Genomic DNA, 21,813 nt, shown 5'->3' on the forward strand with positions numbered 1-21,813 from the left:
GACTGGACCTGACAGAGAGCCAGGCTCTATCGGTCATCAACTGCTGCCAGCCTGAGCGGCAGCAGGGCTGCCACAGTGGGCAGCCGGCAGGCAGGGCGGGAAGGAGCCGAGGGGCAGTCACTGTGGTGGGGGCCAGCAAACCCTGCTGGGCACCCAGCCCTGTGCCCCCAGGAGAAGTGGGAGCTGTGGAGCAGTGATGCACCTCCTGCTTGCTCCGCAGCTAACACCATGCTGCCCTCACCAGTTCCTGCTGCAAGGGCAGAACCTGGGTTACAGAGAAGGGGGCAGAAAATGCCATCGGAGTCTAGAGGTTTGCTTTTACATCTGCTTAGGGAAAAACAGAAAGAAAAGGGAGCCACCTCTTCTGTCCTTCAGTGGTGGAAGGTTCTGAGTAGGAAGTGACTGTCTCAGTTCATCAGCAGCACAACAGCATCAATTCACAGCCTATTTTTTAACACAAAGGCAGCAAGAAGTGGAGCATGACTGTGGCCTTGGTTTATATCAGATTACTGCCTTATTTCTTGTATTACAGCCAAGACACAGGTGAAGGCTGGGCAGGACTAGCACTGGTCTGTGTTTGTGCAGGCAAAGACAGCAAAAGGGTTAAAGAGTATCTCGGTATGGTCAGATTGAATTTAGCATCCTGACTGCTGATCTAGAAGGGCAACTGCAAAGCCAATTAATAGCATTTGGAAACGAAACGCGACCGTTTAGGAGCTGTCCAGGAGGATGGCGAGGGGGTACTGTGACTCTGATAGAAATGTCACAGTGGGTAGCAACACAGGGAGGAAACAAAGCAGCAGAGGGGGAGCACTTATGGGCTGTTACACTATGAATGGATGGAAACCCCAGCTAACATCAGGCCCATGGCAGCAGCAGGTGCATTAAGACAGAGAATTCCTTGCCAAAGCCTTTGCAACCTGCACAGAGTATGAGCACCAAGGAACCCTCAGAGACCCAAACAGATAGGAAACATTTTGGGAGAGTCAGCAGCACAAGAGCCTCTGATTCAGGTGGGGTCAGGGTCTCGCTGCCAGTGCTCACCTTTCCAGGTCTGTGACTCACATGCATCCCCTGCATACATCTCTGTACCTATGGAACCATCCCTGCCAGCTGCACAACCGGACAGCCACAGAAGACAGGAAGCCAGGTGCTAAGGGAGCACCTCAGGAGTAACCTTGTCCATGTAAGTCGCTTGCTCTCTAGTCTAGCAAGCTACATCACAGGCCGGTGTCTGGACGCAAAGGGCAGACAGCTGCAGATGCAATCCAGAGCCTCTGCTTTCACCCATGAGAGAATGGAAGCCATGGAACACATTACACAGGAACAGGAATGTGCTCCTTGTAACCCAAGGCCAGGCATGCTCCACAGTAACCCTTCCTGGAGAGACGTCTCTGCAGCTGGAGGTACCACTTGTGCTGCGACCAGGCATAGAAGGGAAGTGCCACCCACCACATGCAAGAGACACACACACCTCATCACCTTTCACAGCCCAGCAGATGAGTGACGTTGCCTGGCTGGCCATCGAGGGTGCTGTGCGCTCACACTGCTTGCTGTGCTGTGTGCAGACTGCCAGAGGTGCACTGTGGAAAACAGCAAAGTCCAGGGGAACACAGCTCTGCTGAGAACTAACCTGGGACTCCATGAAGAGAATGGAACACCCTGAGATCAACACAGCCAAGCTGATTTAGAGGTAAAGACAACCTGGGCTATACTGTCTGTATGGCCTTAGGACAACTTCCAGTGCAAGGACATTTCAAAGGGAAGAGCCAGCATGGAAACAGTCCCTGTCCACCATACGTCTGCCCCCAGCAGGAGTGAAGCCACTGGACATGAGCACAGAGAGAGCAATTTCCAGTGCACACAGAGATGTTTCTGAATAAATGGATTAGGAATATCCCCAGTCACATCCTCAGACAGGCTTCTAGATCACACATACCTTGATGAAGGAAGACAGCACCTTCTACTACACCAGTGCAGCTGCCAGAAGAGAGCAGACTGGGTTTCAGATGCATTTGCCTTTGGTTACCCAAAAGTTTCCCTTTCCCTCCAGGTCAGTTTTTGTTATTCTCCTTAAGCACCCTTTTCACAACCTGGAATCTCAGTTTCTGTTGTAATCTGCAGTGTCCCATTTTTTTTTGATGCTTCCACTAAGTCTGTGGTGCTCTTTTCAGCACAGCTTTGAGCTGAGTCAAATTTGAAGCATATGAGAGAACCCCAACCATCTTTAAGATGCACAGGAGGTTGCTCTGTTACCCTGGCAGTAGGTTTGTGGTATAGCCGCTGATGCTTTATGCTTGTTGGATGGTAATTACCATCAAAATGCAAAGGTTTAGTGAGCAGGGCCCTTGGGAAGGGGCAGGATGACAGTCTGCTGGAGACATCCTGCTAATAGGTCTGAGAGCAATTAGGGTATGGTTGATGATCACAACGCTTAACCCTCTGCCTCTCAAATGGCCACATGCCCTTGCTCTCTGGAAGGCTGACTGCAGGCTGATTGCAGACCTTCAGGGTGGCTGCTGGCCACACAGCTCTTCTGTGCAGCTCCCCCAAGCCTGAGTCATCCCTCAGTGCAAAGCTGTGCACTGAGCCTGTGGACGTCCCCAAACAACGCTGCAAGAATCCTATCAGACTCTGTGTAGTTACCTCTGAAAACAACTAACATGTAGCTTACTTTTTAGCTAAGTGCTGGCCAAACACAGCAGGCACCATCATCTAATGCTCTTACTCCAAATGAACTGCCATGGGAAATCAGGAGGGAAAACCAGACCCAGCTAATTCCAGCCTACAGCTGACTTTTGGCTGACATCTTTAGTTTGGCCATGCCCTGGCTCCACTTGGGCAACACAACGTGGAGCAGGCCACATTTCTATGAGGGAAAGGACAGAAATCAACCCCTTGACTAAGTGCAAACCAGTTTCAGGTCTTGCCTGCTGCAAGGACAAACATCCCTTTCACTTCCCAGCACTTCAGAGCATTTCCCAGGCACAAGCCTTCTTGGGAATTGCTCCCAGTGCCCCTGAATATCTACAAACCAGATCCAACAGCATGGATGCTTGTAAGCACTCTTCTTCAGCAGGCTGTGCCGTGGTTAGAGGTGCTGTGCACACTGGTAGTGCTCCCTCTCCAGGGGTCATGGATGCTTCCTGTCTCACCTGCCCAGTCCCAGACAAAGGACGCAAGTGGGGAAAGGCAGGGAAGCTCACAGTGATGCTGCCTGGGATGTAGCTTCTCAGTGTCTGGGGAGCTATCTCTGGCTAAGCTGCAGGTATTCTGTGGGTCTTGAGGCCACAGGAGCATAGCTGATCTCCACTCTAGTCTAGCTGTCAGTTCAGCATCTTTCTCTACAGGGATAAAATCTGTGACCCAAACCAGCATGTTCATAGCCCAGAATTTCTGCCTATTTCTAAGCCCTATAATCTACCTCCTAATTTACAATCCACAGCCTATCTGAAAACAGGAAATCAACAGTCTGGGAAACTGAGTTCCTTATTTCCAGGAGTATCTACTTTATATAAACGACTTTTAACCAAAAGCAACTGGAACACATCTTGCCCTCCTCGGTTCAAAGGCTGGCCAAAGGATTAGAGAAACCCAGTGGCAGGTTTTTGCCAGGGCAGGAGTGTGCCAGCTCCAGGGGTCAGTCCATCTGCAGGCATGCTTGGCATAAAGCCTACAGCTTGGCTAGCAAGGCTCAGGGCACCACAACCACCTCCTCAGCTGCCCAAAGGGCCAGACCAGTGCTTCTCTCTGGCTCCATGGAAGATCTGGGTGGTCCCACGTTGGTGGAGACTCTGCAGGTACCAAGGGCCAGGGGTGCCCAGGGTGCATCCTGGCTGCCAGCCTCTGCACACAGAGCCCTTCCCACCCGGCGCCATGCCAATTATAATCCCATTGCGATTAACGGGGCCTTGATGGCAATTTCATTACTCAAAAAGTAACATTTATGAGTCTGTTGTAACGTGTTGTGATTGTAACTCTAATGCTAATAGGAAGAAGTTTAACCCCGTTTCATTTTCAGCACGGTTAAAAACCTTGTAACAACGTTCATAAATCAGGGTTTCAAATGTCAGACAGCAAAGTTGCAGCTCTGCACTATCTGTGCCTGCTTTTAATTCTTGCATTTCCTACTCGCCTTGGATCCAGCCTTTCAGGATTCCATTCACAATCCCCAGTTTATTTAGATTACCATTATGATAGTGTGGGGGGGAATCCTCATCCTGCATATAATTTGCATGATTTAGGTAGATTGTGTTTTCAATTACATTAATAACCCACAACGAAGCATACTGATTAGAGCCCTTTCTCTCACTCAAAAGGAACATTTTCATTAGTGATGTCTTCAGAGATGCCCCTCCTTCCTCCAGCACTCCCCACACTTGCCACGGCAGATGTCACACAGGGCATCTACCAGAACACTGGCCTCAAGGTATCCTGCCCTCACTGCAAGCTGCTGTGAAAAGACCTCACAGAAAGAGCCCAGCTAGACTGGGATCCTTAACCTCCTCTCTGCATTCCATGGCCAAATCATTGCAAAGTTTTCCTCAAATGTTTCTAGAGATGCTCCTCAGAAGCTTCTGAGGTTTTAATGAGATTAGGATTCAGAGTTGATACCCTGTGCCTGGAGCTTTGACTCAAAGACGTGGGCCATCCTGTCTGCCAAAGATGAAAGAGAACACAGGTAACTATGCCAAGTGGTTTAGGGTTGATCTGAGACAAGAGAAACCTCAGCCCTAGTCTGCACAGGAGTAAGAGCCCAGATTCTTGCAGCTCTAAAGGTTCTCACCTAACTGTGAAGGAACTCAGCAGCTCACTCCCACAGCACAGCCTCTGTCACTGTCACCATGCAGGCCACAAGATGCTTGTCTGCGCTTACCTACCATTGAACTAAGGGCAGGCACAAAGCCATGACCAGGGAAGAGAAACAAAAAGGACAGGCTTCTGAAATCTTCTGAGGTTGGTCCTGTGACTGGTAGTGAGGATGAGCTGGACAGCAGCAATGCTGGCACACAGTAGTCACCTGCTTGTCACAACAATTTTTCTCCATCTGTCCAAAGCCTGTGCAGTTCTCCATGACAGACACCAAGAGAGGAAGAGCCCCAGTCCAGAGCTCCCAAAGCTGCTCTGCTTTCCAGAGCAGCTGCAACTCTGTGTAGTGCCTACCTACCACCTCTACTGCCAGAGAGACGACTGCAGCTTGTTCCACTGCACAAGCCTTGGACCATGAGTCCTTCTCCTCTGAAGTGGCTGTAACCAGCTGCTCATTGAGTCCACGGCCCTTCCTGTAAGATCTCACTTGCAGGAACTCATAACTCTGTGCAGAACCTGTGTAATGGTTTGAATATTCAACCCATGGTCCAACCTGCAAGTGGGACAAAAGAAATGCTCCTCTTGGAAGCCACCAGAAGGCAGCGGAGATGGACCCAGTTCCCCTGCTGAAGCCTCCCTTGTGGGATGGAGAATTCAACTGACAGGCAGAAATGGATGCTCTTTCTGAAGAGCTTTTAAAAGGTTTCTCTTCCACACCTGGAGCAGGAGTGACAGACCTGCCAAGGCTGAAGGCAGACACTCTGATCCCGGCCACTCAGGCTGCTGTGTGGCAGCACTCAGGCCCAGAGGCTCCACACTGCATGCAGGGCTCTGGAGAGCCAGGTTTGCCTCCTGGCACTGCCTACAAACCCATCATTCCCTTCCCTCCTGCTCAGTCAGGGTAAGGCTGCCCTCTAAATATTTCAGGTTTAGGGGCAGCAGAGAGGCAGAGCAAAGGGAAGGTGCCTCAGACCCGCAGCCTTGTCAAATGTGGATTCTGGCACAACCTCCCGCAAAATGCCTGACGGGTCCAAGCCTCAGGCAAAAATCGCTGCCCAGCCCCCACGGCAGCTGTTTATCTGCTCCATAGATGTTGGAAGATCTCTCTGCCTTCCTACAGAATCCTCTGCTCCGCCGCCAAAGGGAGCCGTGCCTGGGAATTGGAGTGGGAAAGGCAGGCAGCAGAAACCCGGCGGCATCTGTTTGTGCTCTGCGAAGGGAGGGAGCGAAGAGAGCGGGGACCTCCCAACCCTCCTGTCCGACTCAGACAACACGGCTCCTTGCTGCACCCCCTCCCTCCACCAGCACCACCCCTGAGACTCATCCTGCCTCCACGCTGCACAGACAGAGATGTTGCAACAAGGCCACGCAAGAGCAGAGACGATTTATGAGGACAGTTCTGCTGCCTCCCTCGGCCCCCGGCCCCTCTTCATGAGCTCTCAGCTGAGGCGGAGGCAGATCTGATCTCAAAACAGACTGCCTCTGCTCCCAGTCTAGGAGGTTATCCAAATTCTTTGATCACCTCTTCTACACCTCTTACACATCCAGAGCATTACACAGGCAAACAAAACCAGAAACCTCCCTTCCACAGCCACGCTTCCCCTTCAGCTAATCAGCACTTCTCTCCTCGCCCATGCCTGTTCTCATGTCCTGCCACGGGAGAGCCTCACAGGGCGAGCAGCAGGGTTCTGGGTACACGGGGGGACGGTGCCTCCACCACCTCCCTGGGCAGCCCATTCCAATGCCAATCACTCTCTCTGTGAAGAACTTCTTCCTAACATCCAGCCTATACCTACCCTGGCACAACTTGAGACTGTGTCCCCTTGTTCTATTGCTGGTTACAGAACAAGAAGAAACAGAGGCAGGGGCTGACTTGCACCCACAGCAGTCAGTTAGTATTCTTGAAAACAGCTTCTTGGTGCCCCTCAAACTGGTGTCAGTCCCTCTGCAGCACACCCCCCAGCTACAGAGAATCATAGAATCAACCAGACCTTCAAGATCATCCAGTCCAACCTAGCATCCAGCCCTATCCAGTCTCCTGAAGACAGACTGGTGAACTGCACCATCAGTTAGCTGGCTTGACACAGCAGCTGCCAGAGTTGCAAAGGAGTTCCCCTTTCACCAGATCTTGCTGAGCACCTTGGGAAACAGAGCATTCAGAGCACTCAAGTCTCTGCCCTTGCAGGAAACTGCTTCCCGAAGCAAGATCTCAGAGCTGGAGCACCACAGTGGTGGCACCGAGAGGCAAACACATATCTCATCCTCCAGTGCTGGGTGAACTCTGCACAGAGCCCCACACCGTGTTTGTACTCAGAAACAGCTGGCAAATCCCCACTTGTCAGAAATATTCACCCTTCAAAGCACACACAGATAAAATGGGGACAAATACCACCAGTCTGACTCACTGCCTAGAATAAAAGCTAGTTGTCTTGTGCATGCCAACGACCTTCATGTGACCTGATCCATTATTGATGAAAAAATGGGCTGTTTTCAAGGAGCTGGGTTGTATGAGTTGAGAGGGGTAAGAAGGGAGGGATGGGAAGGAGCAGAGATTGAGAGTTTCATTCGCTGGTTCCCTTACCTCTATACAGTCAATGGGGGCTTTGCAGCAGGCAGCACAGCTCATACCCTGCCCTGCTGGGACTGAGGAGGCCTCTGCTGAAGCTGCAAGGTTACCCTCAGTGCACCTAGCTGGCTGCACTGGAAGAGCTGCTGGTTTCTTTGGAAGATGCATTTTCCAGCAGCACAGACCCTTACAGAGCTGAAGTTCCAGGCTAAATACTATCCCCCACCCGGGGCCACCAAGAGCAGGAGGGAGCTGAGCTTTGTGAAGGAGCTGCTCTTCTGGGGAGATAAGCACTGGCTGGCAACTGTGTACATCAGCTGATGTGGGGACAAAGGTGCAGCAGGGACTTAGAAGGGGCCTAAAAAAGAGACTGGCTCCTGACTATAACAGGCAGTGGGAAGAGACAGTTCTGGAAAGACAGAACTGTTGTAAAGTAGCACAGGCACAATGCTCCTCCCGAGGGAAGCAGCAGAAATCCAACTCAGTTGTCACAGGCAGTCTGTCCAAATGCTTCTCGGCTCTCACCACCTGTGATCTGGTCCAGAGAAAGGGTATTTGGAGCCTTTCCTGCAGTGGTTTTCTCAGGAATTACACAAGCACGATACCAGGACAGCCCTGCACCGTCAGCACAGAGCACACAGCTTTGAGACCTTCTGACAGCAGCCACCTCAGACAGATCTGCTAAGGAGCGCTGGTTTGGCCATAAGCCTGCAGATAAACACTGTGGTACGTGGAGCAAACCCACGACCTGTGTTGTGCTGACAAACCATCTTGTCCTACATTAGACAGAGCAGGCAGGGGAAATGCACTGAGACATCAGCCTGCATCTACTGCTGAGATGTCAAACAGAGGTGCTGCTCCCTTCCCACAGTAAACACAACTTCAGAGACACAACACAGCCGTGCCTGGCTTGCAAAGCTGCTCTCACTGAGATGCCACAGCTACCCTGCCTCAGAAGCACTGCATCTGAGCAGAGGGAATTACCTCAACAGCCTGTTTCCCCTTCAGAAACCTGGTTAATTTTAACACCTTCTTCAGGAAGAGCCCTTCAGCAAGCAAACACCACTAAAGCCACCTTCCCTTACTGGCAACAGCACTGCACCACTCTCTCCTCCCCCCTTCCCCTCAACATTATCATCACAGTCACTGGATTCATTCTGCTCTGAAAGCACCTTGGGCAGAGCACAAAGCCTGGGCCAGCTTTTACCAACAGCCAGTGTTTTAGCTTGAACTCAACCTATTGTGCTCATCTGCAGATGAGCACTCCTACAAATCTCCCTCACAATTCCAGGGGGAGGGAAAGGCAAAGCCAGACAAGGCTGCCGGGCAGCACTGGGGTTCTCTGGAGCGGGTGCCCTGGCCGGCAGAGCCTGGCCTGCTGGCAGCCCAGCTCCAGTGCGGGCTCACATCAGCAGAGGGCCCCCGCGCCTGTGCCAGCTGCTAAGAGCTTGCTCAGGTCCTCCCCTTCCCCTCCCTCACACACTCGTGCTCTCGGAAGATCCAGATGCGTGAAGCTGTCGTTTCTCATTGCTCTCAAAGCAACTCTACTATCAGATGAGACAAAACCACAAGGGCTTGGAGGACTCCAGCCCACGCAATAGAAAAGCTGGCGTCCGAGCACAGCACGTTCAGGGATATTTCACACCTAGGACTAGCACAGCTGCCGTCAAGATTTCTCCTCCTTGAACAACTCTTTTACAAATCTTGGACTTTATCTTCACCCAGCTCTTCGTTCACACTTACACAGTGGCTACTTCCAATACCAGATGCAATGCAAAGCAGGTATCAAAGTTTAGCACACCCCTGAAGCAGGCTCTGGAAGCGGCGAAGGTGCAGATGAAAACAAGCAGTAAGCAACAAATTTCCTCTCCACTAGTTCTTGCTAGGGAGCCTGGTCAGAGAGCAAGGAAACATGGCACAACACAGGAGGAAGACATGGGGAAATCAAGAAGTGTTGCCCCACTGGACCGTCAAAAGCAGGAGGGAGCTGTCTGCACAGGAAGTGCTTTTCAGATGGTGTGGTGAAGGGAGTGCAGCTCTCTTGGCGTTTCTAGTTTCAGTGACTCGATACCAGGTGAAACCTTTCCCTTCTGAAATCAGAGTTACCCTCCTTTCTGTTCGCCTGAGCCACTGACTGTCTGCCAGGGAGGTAATGCTGTGGCTGGGCAGCAGCTGAAGCTACAGAGCTAACCTGTGCAGAAGGAAGGCAAAGCAGAGGAACACTTCTGGGTGGAAGGAGAAAGAACCTCCACTATGAAGCACAAAGAGCAAACCCAGAAAACTACTTTTGATGAGCAGCAGAGTTTGAAGGGAATTGCTGCTTCACCCGTGCAGGATGAAGGGGCAGCAGGCAAGGCTGCTACCTCTGCCTAGCAGCACTCCAGCAATGGCAGGATCCCCATGCTGGCTCAAAACACATCTCTGCAGTTACCACCTCACACACCACTGCTCGAAGGGCTCAGAAGCAGCAAGAACTAGAAGAAGGAAAAAAAGAACAACGAAGGCCCTAAACTCAGCCCCTGTGAAAACAAATGTCTTCAAGTCCCAAATGAATACAAACATGCTGTAACCAGCAGCTTCCTGGTTTGGCACAAAGGTTTCCTTAACCAGCCTCCCCCCGTGAACATCTCCAGCACAAGGGGATGTCAGCAGCTGTCAGAAACCATTAGCTGTGACATGCAGAGCGCACCTCAGCTCCTCACACTACCTGACCTTGTCTGCTCAGGCAGGTGCTGCCAGGAAGGCAGCAGGCGTCAGCCACTGCAGAGAAGCAGCAGGGAAACTCGCCACGGGTCCCAGACTAAAGAAATTCCATCGGGCTCAGGCTTCCTGCTGAAAGCAGGCAGAACAAACTGCATGCTGCTCTTCAGTGAGACCTGCTAAGCCCTCTCCTGTTTCTGAGTATACCTTGATACAGAAGTGAGGAAAGAAGTGAAATCCTGATCTGAAGCACCATGTGTCATCTCAGGGCATATATAAGCTTAGAGAAAGCTCTGGACAGGTCCTCACCTGCTCAAGAAATCTTTTTCCCCTGGCTGCTTTTCCAGAAGCATGACCCTTCAGTAGAGGTGAGGCCAGTGAACTTCAGCCAGAATTATTAACCTGAGTTTATCAAGCACTCTGACCACTGTGAGTCAGACTCTGTACAGACACAACTGTTTTCTTGCCCTTATTTCTGTCCAGTGACAAATGATGTTCATGATGTGCAGGATTACATGAAAGAATTCAACAAGTTGGAGCAGCAGAGCAACAAACAGCCAAACAACAAACCAAATGCCATTAAGTTAAGTGAGTCTCTTAGAAACTTGTCACTAACCTGAGGCCAAAGTCTTCTGATGTTTGCTCAGTGATCAATGTCCAAGTCAGTTGTTTGTGTAAGTCTCAGGCCTCAGGTTGCCGGAAGGTCCCTGTTGAAAATCCAGTTAAATCTTAGTTAAATTCATCAAATCACAGACAGGCCTTCCCCCCACTCCCCTTTTCAAACAAAGGCTGTGAAAGAGCACCAAAGGTACCAACTTCTCTCTGCATTAGGTGAGAGCACAAAACACATTTGCTGGTGCTCACAGCAGCGTGGAACTGCAGGATGCAATCAGCCCCTTGGGGCTGCTGAACAGACACAAGTGATGGACTCACTGAGCTATGGGAAGGGAGGTGTTTGAAATCTGATTAACAATTTATCAGCTTGGGCCTTGGAAACCTGCATGGGCTTTGAGGGCATTATGATGACCAGGTCTACTCCTTCACAAGGCGACAGACACAAAGAAAAATCCACTCTAAAAATGCAACTAACAGGCAAAAGGTTTTGGCTTTTTTTGTGTGTGTGTTTTGGGTTTTTTTTTTTAGCTTTAAGGCCCTTACATACACGAGTGAAAAGTCAGTGGAGAGAGAACCTTGCTAGAAGAAAGCACCAAAGCTTTTTTCTTAAGGTGCAAGAGACAAGAGGGATGGGAAGTTGAGTGCAGATGAGACCAGCCAGCCCCAGCAGCTGCCTCTGCTACAGTCCTGCAGGGACCACGTGTCCCCTGGTAGATGCTCATGCCTGACAGGGGTGCCCAGCACTTCCCAGACCACCACAGTTTGTGCCACAAAGACTCAGGATGCTGCTGCTGGCAGGCAGACCCATGGCAACTTCCACAGCCAGCTGAGCCAACTCCTTCAGGTGGCACTGAGGGGCCCCAGTGCTGATGTGACCTTGTTGATGCTCACTGAGCCCTAGGCTCCTGTGGAAGAAGAGCTCTGTGCTGGACCTGCTCCTTCTTGCACAGTTCCACTGACTTCAGCTCTGATACTGATGAATCCTGCAAATGGGAAACTGCTCTTTCACCTCAGACACTTCGATCTGGACTTGCTTCTACTTCGTGCCACCTGGCAGAGTCCTCATCACTCCCAGGTCAGTGACAGCACAGGCATTTTCTCTCCTGTGGCTGATGACCCAAAGCCTTTCTTGCACCACCTCCATCAGTACTATATTAGATCTCAAAGCCCCTCAGCAGCAGGCCAGCACCTCCTTTGGTTGCCCATGGCTGCTCAGGAGGATAGGCACCATGAGTCAGTCCTGCAGTCACTCTGCTCTGAATGAAGAAAGCCAGAGAGCAAGCAAGGTCTGAGTGCAAGCTGAGAACACCAGCACTGGGACACTGCAGTATCTGGGCACAGTTCATCCAGCTGCTTATTGACACTGAGTCCTCACAGACGAGAAGCAAGAGCTGCTGCCAACCTACATCAAACTGATCCAGCCTAAAACTTGGGGTTCCTAAGGCTTTCATCTCACAGTCTCAGTGGTGGTTAACTTTTGGTGCATACCAAGCTGGTGCTGTACAAAAGGGCATGTTCCAATTCAAGTTTTTAAACTGCAGCCAAAGGTATCTTTCAGTAGGCTGCTGCCAATGAAAAAAACAAATATTTACTAGAAAGCAAACCTTTGGTTACAAACAGAAAACCAAAACTGCCCTAGGGCAGTTTCCAGACCCTCTGTGGAGCCTCACCGATGCTTTCTATGTCACCTGGCTCACTGGAGGCATCCATATCCCTTACCTCTTCCATCCGACTCCCCCAGATCTCATCACTGCTCTTACTTCTCTCTCTGTGGGAACAACACTTGCACACAGAAGAAAAGAAGCATCAAACACGCTGGGGCTGTAAAGAAGGAGGTGAAAACACCTCTGACTGTAACGTGGAGCAGATGAGAAGCACAAAGAACCTGCTCAAATTACACCTGCTGACAACTGTGTCCAGTGAACTCTCTCCTCTCCCACAAAGAGGGCCAGCAAATTCACTCCTTCCCTTTGTCCTTGAAGGCAAACATCAGAAGTGAAGAACTCTTCAAAGAGAAGTTATTCCCCTGTTCACAGTTAATATTTCTTTCCTATTTGTGGGAGTCGCTGGGGACAGGACTGTACCAAAGGAGCCAGGGTAGGACGAGGCAGAGGTGTGGCCTTCTGCTCCCCAATGCCACAGTTTGGTCAGGGGCCACAGGAACCAACAGGCTTTGTCCTCAGCAAGCAAGCAAACCTATCAACTCCAAGACAGAGATGAAAACATGAGCTGGGCAAGATATAAAGGTCCTCACCATCCTGTCACCCACTAAATGGGAGAAGCACAGTTAACAGCACCAGAGAAATGTTTCCTATTTGATTTTATTAACTGATTGACATGAATTAATGCATTGGGATATTTGATTGTGTCATAAAGTGTGTATATGAACATCATGATTCAATTTAATGTACCCATTACTGCTTGATGTGCCATTATATTAGACTAAATTAAAAGAATTTTATGGAAAAAAAATTACAATTAAAGCCTCAAAATTGATTACATTCATAACTTAGAGGATATTCACTTCTATTCATGTTTTGAATAATGACAATAAAAGAACCAGAAAACAACAGAGGCTATGTAAAGATGGACAAAATAAAGTCTGGCAGAGACAGAACAGTGCAGACAAAAGGAGGGGCCACAAAGCCACCTTCCTAGGACTGGGCACCAGTTGAGCAGCAGCCATCAGCAAAGCAGGGGCACCTTCTGCACAGGGTGAAGCCTTGTGGTCAGCCCCACAGCAGCATAGGGAGGGAATCAAGCCAGAGGACATCTTCCCAGCTGTGCAGCTGCTGGGGTTCTTTGCTGGGGTTCTCTGGGGCTGTGCCAGGCTGGCATTCTGTAAGGGGTGTCCACTGGAGTTATTTCTGCCTTGGACACATGGGTCTGAGGTATGAGGCAAACCAGCTGAAACGCCAAGGACACAGCTTCCAAAGAGCAGCCATCTCATTCTGCCAACAGGCAGCTCTGTCCTTCACAGCACTGAGCATGCCAGAGCCGTGGTGAGGCTCCTTCACCTAGTGCAAACAGCACAGCTCTCACACTGGTATCACAGTATCACAGTATCACCAAGGTTGGAAGAGACCTCACAGATCATCAAGTCCAACCCTTTACCACAGAGCTCAAGGCCAGACCATGGCACCAAGTGCCACGTCCAACCCTGCCTTGAACAGCTCCAGGGACGGCGACTCCACCACCTCCCCGGGCAGCCCATTCCAGTGTCCAATGACTCTCTCAGTGAAGAACTTTCTCCTCACCTCGAGCCTAAATTTCCCCTGGCACAGCCTGAGGCTGTGTCCTCTTGTTCTGGTGCTGGCCACCTGAGAGAAGAGAGCAACCTCCTCCTGGCCACAACCACCCCTCAGGTAGTTGTAGACAGCAATAAGGTCACCCCTGAGCCTCCCCTTCTCCAGGCTAAACAACCCCAGCTCCCTCAGGTCTGAATGACACTCTTGCTATTCTTTATTATTTTGCTTTTTGGTGCACTGGTAAGCAGTGACAAACTGAGCCAAACCCAGAGAGACCTTGGAGCTCAAGTGAGAGCGCTGCTCCTGAAAGCAGCAAGCAGAACATTTACTCCCAAAGCCTCACAAGTCACCAATAATTACCATTTTCAGTGTGCTTTCTTGCTACGATTCCATTAAAAGCATTGGATTTTCCAGTAAATCAATACACAGAAGTGCCTCACAACACCAGGACCACTTTAAAAACCACGGATATTTTCCTTCTGGGAAAAGAGGAAGCAACTCTCAGGATTTGGTAGCCACCAAGCCAGACTGGGCATCAGAAACTGGTGATTTCTGAGAGAGAAGTTGGAATTGGTGAGGTATTTGAAGGAGGCAGTGGTAAGGGCCTGGTGAACACCCTCTTGAAGAGATGCCAGCAAGGAAATTGTTGAAGAAGAAAAAAAAAAGTACCTGGCATGTCAGATTTTTAATTACATGTCTATTTTCCCAACAAAGAAGTGCAATTAAAGTTAATCACTTCTATTATCTTACACAATGCCTCCACTGCTAATGGAATCAGGAATGCATGAAGGAAGTGCACATTAATACACAAACTCTGCTTTCATACAGATGAATGTTTTGTGCTCCCAACACATTCAAACACAGCACTGCTCAATTATGCATCACCCACTTTAGCTCAAAAGTGTGTCAGATGCCTTTGGGGGTGGGGGAAGAGGAGTCAGTCTGACTTACAAACTTCAGTGTCCCTGAAGGTGCTTCTGTGCCCACACGTGCTGGGAGCAAGCAGCAAAGCCTGCCCTGGCTGCTCTGACAGCTTTCATCCCGGTACTACTATGCTCAAGCCCAGGCTGTTCCCCCTCCTGTGAGCCCAGCAGCACTGCCCATCAGTGCTGCCCCCAGCAGCTCCAGTGTGGGACAAATACCAAGCATCCTGTGCACAGCAGAGGTGATCAGAGCCCTCTGGCACTCATACAGTGCCCACAGCACTGAGGCAGCCGCAACAACACCCTCTTGTTAGGGTAGATTTTGCTCTCTGGTGTCAATCCGGAGTAATGCAATTCAACTGGGGGATTTAATCCCCACGTACAGCTGGTGCCAAGGAGGGCAGAACTGGGCTCATTCTGCAGCAATTCCAGAAACAGAACTTTCTTCCTTCAGTCTGTTTCAGGCTGCTGTGGTTCTTGCAGCCACTGTCAAGCTCCACCTTCCCATATCCCTGGTGCAGAAGACAAGAACTTGCCAGCCTAGACAAAGGAGGGAGCAGAGCCAAGAGTGGTGCTCTCTGGCTCTGCTTTCACAGAAGTAGCTGCTCTCAGGAGCATCCACAGGCAGCCTCCACACCTACAGAGCTTCATCTCAGTCCGTGGAGGCCACAGCAGGCACCAGCGGCTCTGCAGCAGGTGACTCTGCCCCTTGGGCTGCACCTCTGAGGAGTTAGCCTTCAGCTAGGGTCCACTGGCCTAGGACCAGCTATGCCCATGGACAGCCTGGCACCTACCAGGCACATGCCCTGCCAGCAGGGCAGTGTGTGGTGAGGTCAGACGGACACACTGTTACTCATGCAGGCAGCTCTGCCTTTTGGTGCTGCCAAGAACCCCCTGCCATGGACACCTCTGGACCCTGAATGCTTCTGCCTCCTGCAGCAGAGGTACTGAGCTGCGTTCTCCAGTAAGGCACCTGTCTCAAAGCATCCACAGGTCCTCCCACAGCAGCCAGACAATGGTGTAGGATCCAAACAACCTGCACACATTGCCACAAACACAGATTTGTTCTTTCCTCCAGGCACCACATGCTTGAGGAGAAACACTGCCCGAGCAGCAGCAAAGGAAGGCAGCAAAACATAGTTCTGCAAAGCCCAGTAGCTTGCTTGAAAGCTTCCAGCAATTGCCTGATTTAAATAACTTTCACCAAGTTTTAATTTGATTTTCTGCCAGGATAGACAATTAACAAGAAACTTTATGTCCTGGCTGCATTTTTCTTTAGGGCTGGTAAAACTGAGTGCCTTCCAACGGAGCACTGACAGCTTTAACTGCTTCCACTGTGGTGATGAACCATCTTGGAAAAAAAAAATCCCTGAAGAAGCAAATTATTTGCAGAGAAAATATATTGTTTTAATTCCAGGGAAGATGATGTGAGCCAATAACCAGTGCAGGACATCATCAGCAAAGCTGCCTGAGCCTCGTTTACTCTTCTTTCTGAGACAGCAGCTCCTAAAGAAGTGTGAAGGGAAGAGTTGAACTCTAAGTCAGGCATCACCTCCTGTCCCTCCTGCTCACCCCAACAAGTATCTTCAGACCTGTGTATTTAGTTTTCTGAAATGCAAATTAAGCACCAAGCAGCTCAAAGACAGCTTTCATTTACAACGAAGCTAACTCAGCAGAGCTCTTAACTCCTCCTTTCTACATGTTTCCCTCACCCACTAAAGACCACCACTTGACACTCTCCTCAGCAATGTTCAATCTGTTCCTCTGGAGCTGTCTCAGGACACTTCCACCACCCAGAGGTCATAGTAGGAGCTGGACTGTTAGCTGCTGTGGGATGCCTTTGGTTAACCATTTCTATGTAAAGCATCAACTGAGGATCCTGTGCAACAGGCAAAGCCTGCCCAGAGACAGTCTGAGACACACCACGGAGCAGCTGAGGCAGAGGTTTGGGAGCAGCAAAACCCATGCCATGAAAATTGAATCAAGAAGGCTCATTTCATACCTTTCCCTAGAGGCTTTGTAGCTGCAGTGAAAGGCACATAAGCCATGGGAGATCACAGGATGACAGGGGTTGGAAAAGACCTGCATAGATCATCAAGGTCAACCCCCCTGCCAGAGCAGGACCATACAATCTATCTCAGGGCACAGAGGAACACATCCAGACAGGCCTTGAAATTTTCCAGAGAAGGAGACTCCACAACCTCTCTGGGGAGCCTGTTCCAGTGCTCTGCGACCCTTACAGTCAAGAAGCTCCTCCTTGTGTTGAGCTGGAACCTCCTTGAGCAATAAAATCTTACCACACATGTAAGCTAAAATCATTTCCTAATAAGAGGTGCCTGAGTGTTGAGGAGGTAGCTTCTGCAGCATCTTCCAATCCAAGGATGCCAACATGTCAGGATGCTGTTCTTGGCACATGAGGGATGCTATTGTTTTGCTCCGTGCAGCATGCAATTGGCCAACTAAGGAGTCAGGCACTCTGCACGTGTCCAGCAGCTCTTGTTTGCAAGAGTGAGCAGACAGCTGAACCCAAGCACTGTCTGGGAGAACTAAGCATTCAGACTCTTGAGAAGCCTGCTTCATCCCATGAAGACACACATCTGTACTGAAACATCACTTGGAATTCAAGATGCATAATGCTAAACAATCATCGAGGAACTGCTTTATGAGATTACTGTCAGAAAAAAACCCACATCAAGGCACCATGAAAGAGAGAACATGACAGGACTTCCCAGCTAGCAACTGCTGGCAGAAAACTCTACTCCAGAGGAATCAAACCCACTGGATGTTCATAGGTGGTTCCATCACACACAGCTGGACTCACCAGAAAGATGCGTAGCTACACAACCTGGGCTACAGACACAGGCTAGACTGCTGGCACCAAGCAGAAGATGAGTGCTCTTTGGCACCAAACCACAAGAGCATCACTCAGATCACAGTTCTGAGCATAGAACCATAGAATCAGCCAGGGTTGGAAGGGACCACAAGGATCATCTAGTTCTAACCCCCCTGTCATGGGCAGGGACACCCTACCCCAGATCAGCCTGGCCTTAAACACCTCCAAGGACGGGGCCTCAACCACTTCCCTGGGCAACCCATTCCAGGCTCTCCACACTCATGCTCAACAACTTCCTCCTCATGTCCAGCCTGAACCTACCCAAGTCCAGCTTTGCTCCATCCCCCATAGTCCTGGCACTCTCTGATAGCCTAAAAAGTACCTCTCCAGACTTTTTGTAGGCCCTCTTCAGATACTGGAAGGCCACAAGAAGGTCAGCTCAGAGCCTCCTCTTCTGCAGACTGCACAGTCCCAACTCTTTCAGTCTGTGCTCACAGCAGAGCTGCTGCAGCCCTCTGATCAACCCAGTGGCCCATCTCTGGACACACTCCAGCACATCCACATCTTTCTTGTAATGGGAGCTCCAGAATTGGATGCAATGCTCCAGGTAGGGTCTCAGCAGAGCAGAGGAGGAGAATCCCCTCCCTGGCCCTGCTGGCCACACTTCTCCTGATGCAGCCCAGGCTCTGGTTGGCTTTCTGGGCTGCAAGTGCACACTGCTGGCTCATGTTGAGCTTCTTGTCCACCAGCACCCCAAAGTCCCTCTCCTCAGGGCTGCTCTCCAGCCACTCACTGCTCAGCCTGGAGCTGTGCTTGGCATTGCCTCGACCCAGATGCAGGACCTTGCACTTAGTCTTGTTGAACCTCATGAGGTTGGCTTGTGCCCACCTCTGCAGCCTGTCCAGGTAAAAAGCAGGCAGAGAGGAACTGACGCTGATGGCCAAATGATGTCTCAGTGGGGTTACATTAAAGAGAGGTAAATACACAACTCTAAAACTCTGTGGAATCCAGGAATCCCCATGTGTGTGAGGGAGGGCAGTGGCACACAGGACGTTCCTGGGAAGCTCCTTTGTGGCAGAGGTCAGAGCACACCTGGCAGCACCTTCAAAGAGCTCTAACCTAAGCAGCAGGCATCTATGGTGACTGCAGGCACTGAATGCTGCAGGACAGTAACAGCAGATGCCTGTGACAATCTTAGCTTAGCTAGAAGCCATCTGAAACCCTTTCCAAAGGCAAGGGTCTGGGGGGTTGTCACTGCTGTCTAATGGGAAGTTCAGGTGGTCTTGAAGTGACAGTTCCTGTTCAGCTGTGGTACTGGCTGCTCCTGACCCAGTGCCCCCATGTTTAGGAGCAGCCAAGTGTTACTCGCTTCCAGACTCACCACCAAACAGCCACCAACATTAAACAAACCTTTGAGGCCTGTGTTCAGACAAAAAGATCTGAGAGGGAAACCCAAAGGTACTAAAGGATGAAGATACAAAGATACTGCAGCTACCCAAAGGAGAAAGGATTTCCCTGGTCTCTGAGCCATCAGGTAGCCACACACCCCAGTAGCAGCTGCTGTGGTGGCACAGCACTGACCAGCACCCAGCCACATTGGAGCTCAGGTGCCTGGGGCCACACTGGCTCAGGCCAGGGGCTGAGCTGGTATGGACATGGCTCAAATCCAGCCTTGCCAAAAACGGGAGCTTGGACTCAGCGTCCACCTGGCTCCTGGGGAGGGTTGCTCAGGTGCTGCTGACAGCTCCCTGCTCCCACCACCCCAGGCTGGCTGACTGCTCAGCGTAGGACAGACAGGTAATGCCTGCAAGAGTCACCAGCACCACCGGCAGACACCACTGTGCCCTCAGAGCCTGCTGACAACCCCAGGCTGAATTCCAGCTGGCTGGAACCAGACACTGTTCTTCTCTCTCCCCTGCCCTCGCTCAGCTCCATTTAGCTGTTGTTTAAATTCATTTGTTTTGTAACTTGCCTCTGGGCTTTTAATTACTGCAAACACACCCTGGTGTTTATGGATCTGCAGCAGTGACTCACCCAGGGTTATCTGTTTGCAGTGTAGGTGTACCCCATGCTGCTTCCCCACTGCCAGCCAAGAAAGAGGCTCCAAAGCTGTGCCTCTGGCCTGCCAGCCACCAAACAACTTGAGTGGCACTTGTAGCACCAGCAGCTGCAGCCACAGAGATGAAGCTCCCAGCCCATGAGTGTGACATCAGCTGAAGCCTACCAATGGCTACAGCTGCCTCAGACTTTGGGAAACACGAAGCAGCCACTTGAGCAGAGCACAGGACAGGTGCTCCTCTGCAGCAGCCACACTCCTGCCAGGCCTGCAGGTTTGTGTCCTCTCTGTACGTGCCCCATATGGCTGCGAGCTGTCAGACTTGTACCACCTCTGTCCTGCTGCCTGCCCTCAGCCTTCTTATCCCACCAGGACACACCAAAGCGCGAGGACTGTGCCAGCAGCTGCAGAAGCAGCCAGCTGAACTCAGCTTGGTGTCTCCACCAGCAGTGAGAGCACAGCTGGCCCACGGCTGCCTCAGCTGCTCACGCTGAGGATGGCTTCAGCCTGGGAACGTCTTCCTCTTGCCAACCGGCAATGGCCACCGACCGGCAGTCGCTGGGGACTCAGTGGCTCCCCCACCCAGGGTCACCCCTGGCTTCTCCTCCAGGTTCCTGCAGCAGCACCAGTGTAGGCCAATGGAAGTGGGACCCCAGCCCAAAGAGCAGTGGCAGCAGGGTGGCCGAAGCCCCCCGCACCCAGGGGCCAGGCTGTGTCACCGCTGCCACGAGCAGATGCCAACAGCGAGGGCTCATCAGTGCAGCTATTGTGTCTCGTTAGCTTAACCAAACCTTGTGCTCCACAAGGAGCCCCCTCTCCCCCTGAAGTTATTAAAGGGTAGATTTCTTTTAATTAAACTCATTTACATGACTAAATTAGACTTAATTACTCCCATTCATTTCACTAATACCTCTCTTTGATTGGAGAAAGGCAACTTTTCTAATTGCTTAAAACAGTGGGACTCAGTGGGTCTCTCCTGGTACAAGCCAGAAAGAGGAAACAACAGCTCTACAACTGGAGCCAAAGAGACCAGGCCACATTTTGGGGCATTAAACAAACTTTTTACTGCTGGCCCTGGGTTATGCACGGTGCAAACTGGCAGCACAACAGATAAGCAGAATCGTTTTATCTGGAGCTGTAACACCTCACGTTCACTGTGTGACTGAAAGGGAGGGTGTAAATTCACTACAAATGCTTTTAAGGCACCTCCCACCTGCTGAAGAGATACCTGGTCAGGAGGCACACCAGGAGATAAGCAGCAATTCAACTTGCCTGCCTTTTTGGTTTGGGAATTTGGAAGGGTACAAAAAGCAGCAGCTTTGGAATGGAAGGCTCAATGCGTTTTCACTGAGGAGTAGTTCTGCAGCCTCTCTGCCTGTCAACCAGAAAACTCCCTGCCTCAGTGCTGAGTTGTCAGAATTACAACTTTGGGCACTTCCCTGCCTTAGTGCTGAGTTGTCAGAATTACAGCTTTGGACACTTTTCCCTTTTCAAGGTGTCAGAGTCAGAACTTTCCAGGAGCCTTCTGAGCATTTTTTCACCCATTTTTCTCTGCCAAATCTGAGTGGGAGCCAATCCACTCACACTGCACACTGACCACTGCTCCCTGTTCCACCAGGAAAGAGCAGCAGACACACAGAGACATCCAAGTTCTGTACAGAAATGACAAGTGTGACAAATGCCAGCAAATGTCCCAGAAATCCCTGCTGGTTCCTGCTTACCATTCCCTGCATTGCTCACAGCAAAGCCTGAGTAGAGCTGAGTGCTGCCTTCTGTCCTCAAGAGCTCCACAGACTCACCAACACTATTTATGGCCAATTAAGTAAAATCTCCCTTGCTGAAACAACTCAGCCTGCAGAAGGCATCAGCAGGGAGACTTTGCCCAAATTCTAAGGCTTGAAATGGAACAAACACTCCAGTTCCAGGCTGTGCCCACACTGGTGCACGTTAGCTCACCAGATCAAAAGCACCTTCCCAGCTGCAATCCTGAACCCAGCACAGGGACATCCTGCCACAATCTGGCTGCTTTGCCCTCACTACTAAGAGCAGCACACCTGCTCTTC

General features: G+C 50.8%; 1 long non-coding RNA gene across 4 annotated transcripts in view; it reads right to left on the minus strand.

Annotated features, from left to right (window-relative positions):
* Window positions 1-21,813, minus strand: part of LOC135178628 (uncharacterized) — a 145,074-nt gene that overhangs the window by 69,018 nt on the left and 54,243 nt on the right. For all 4 annotated transcript variants that reach the window (XR_010303648.1, XR_010303650.1, XR_010303649.1 and 1 more), the window contains exon 2: window positions 10,692-10,782. This is a non-coding gene — a long non-coding RNA (uncharacterized LOC135178628). The remainder of the gene's footprint in view (window positions 1-10,691; window positions 10,783-21,813) is intronic.

The sequence above is a fragment of the Pogoniulus pusillus genome, chromosome 10, assembly GCF_015220805.1.
Source record: "Pogoniulus pusillus isolate bPogPus1 chromosome 10, bPogPus1.pri, whole genome shotgun sequence".
NCBI lineage: Eukaryota > Metazoa > Chordata > Aves > Piciformes > Lybiidae > Pogoniulus > Pogoniulus pusillus.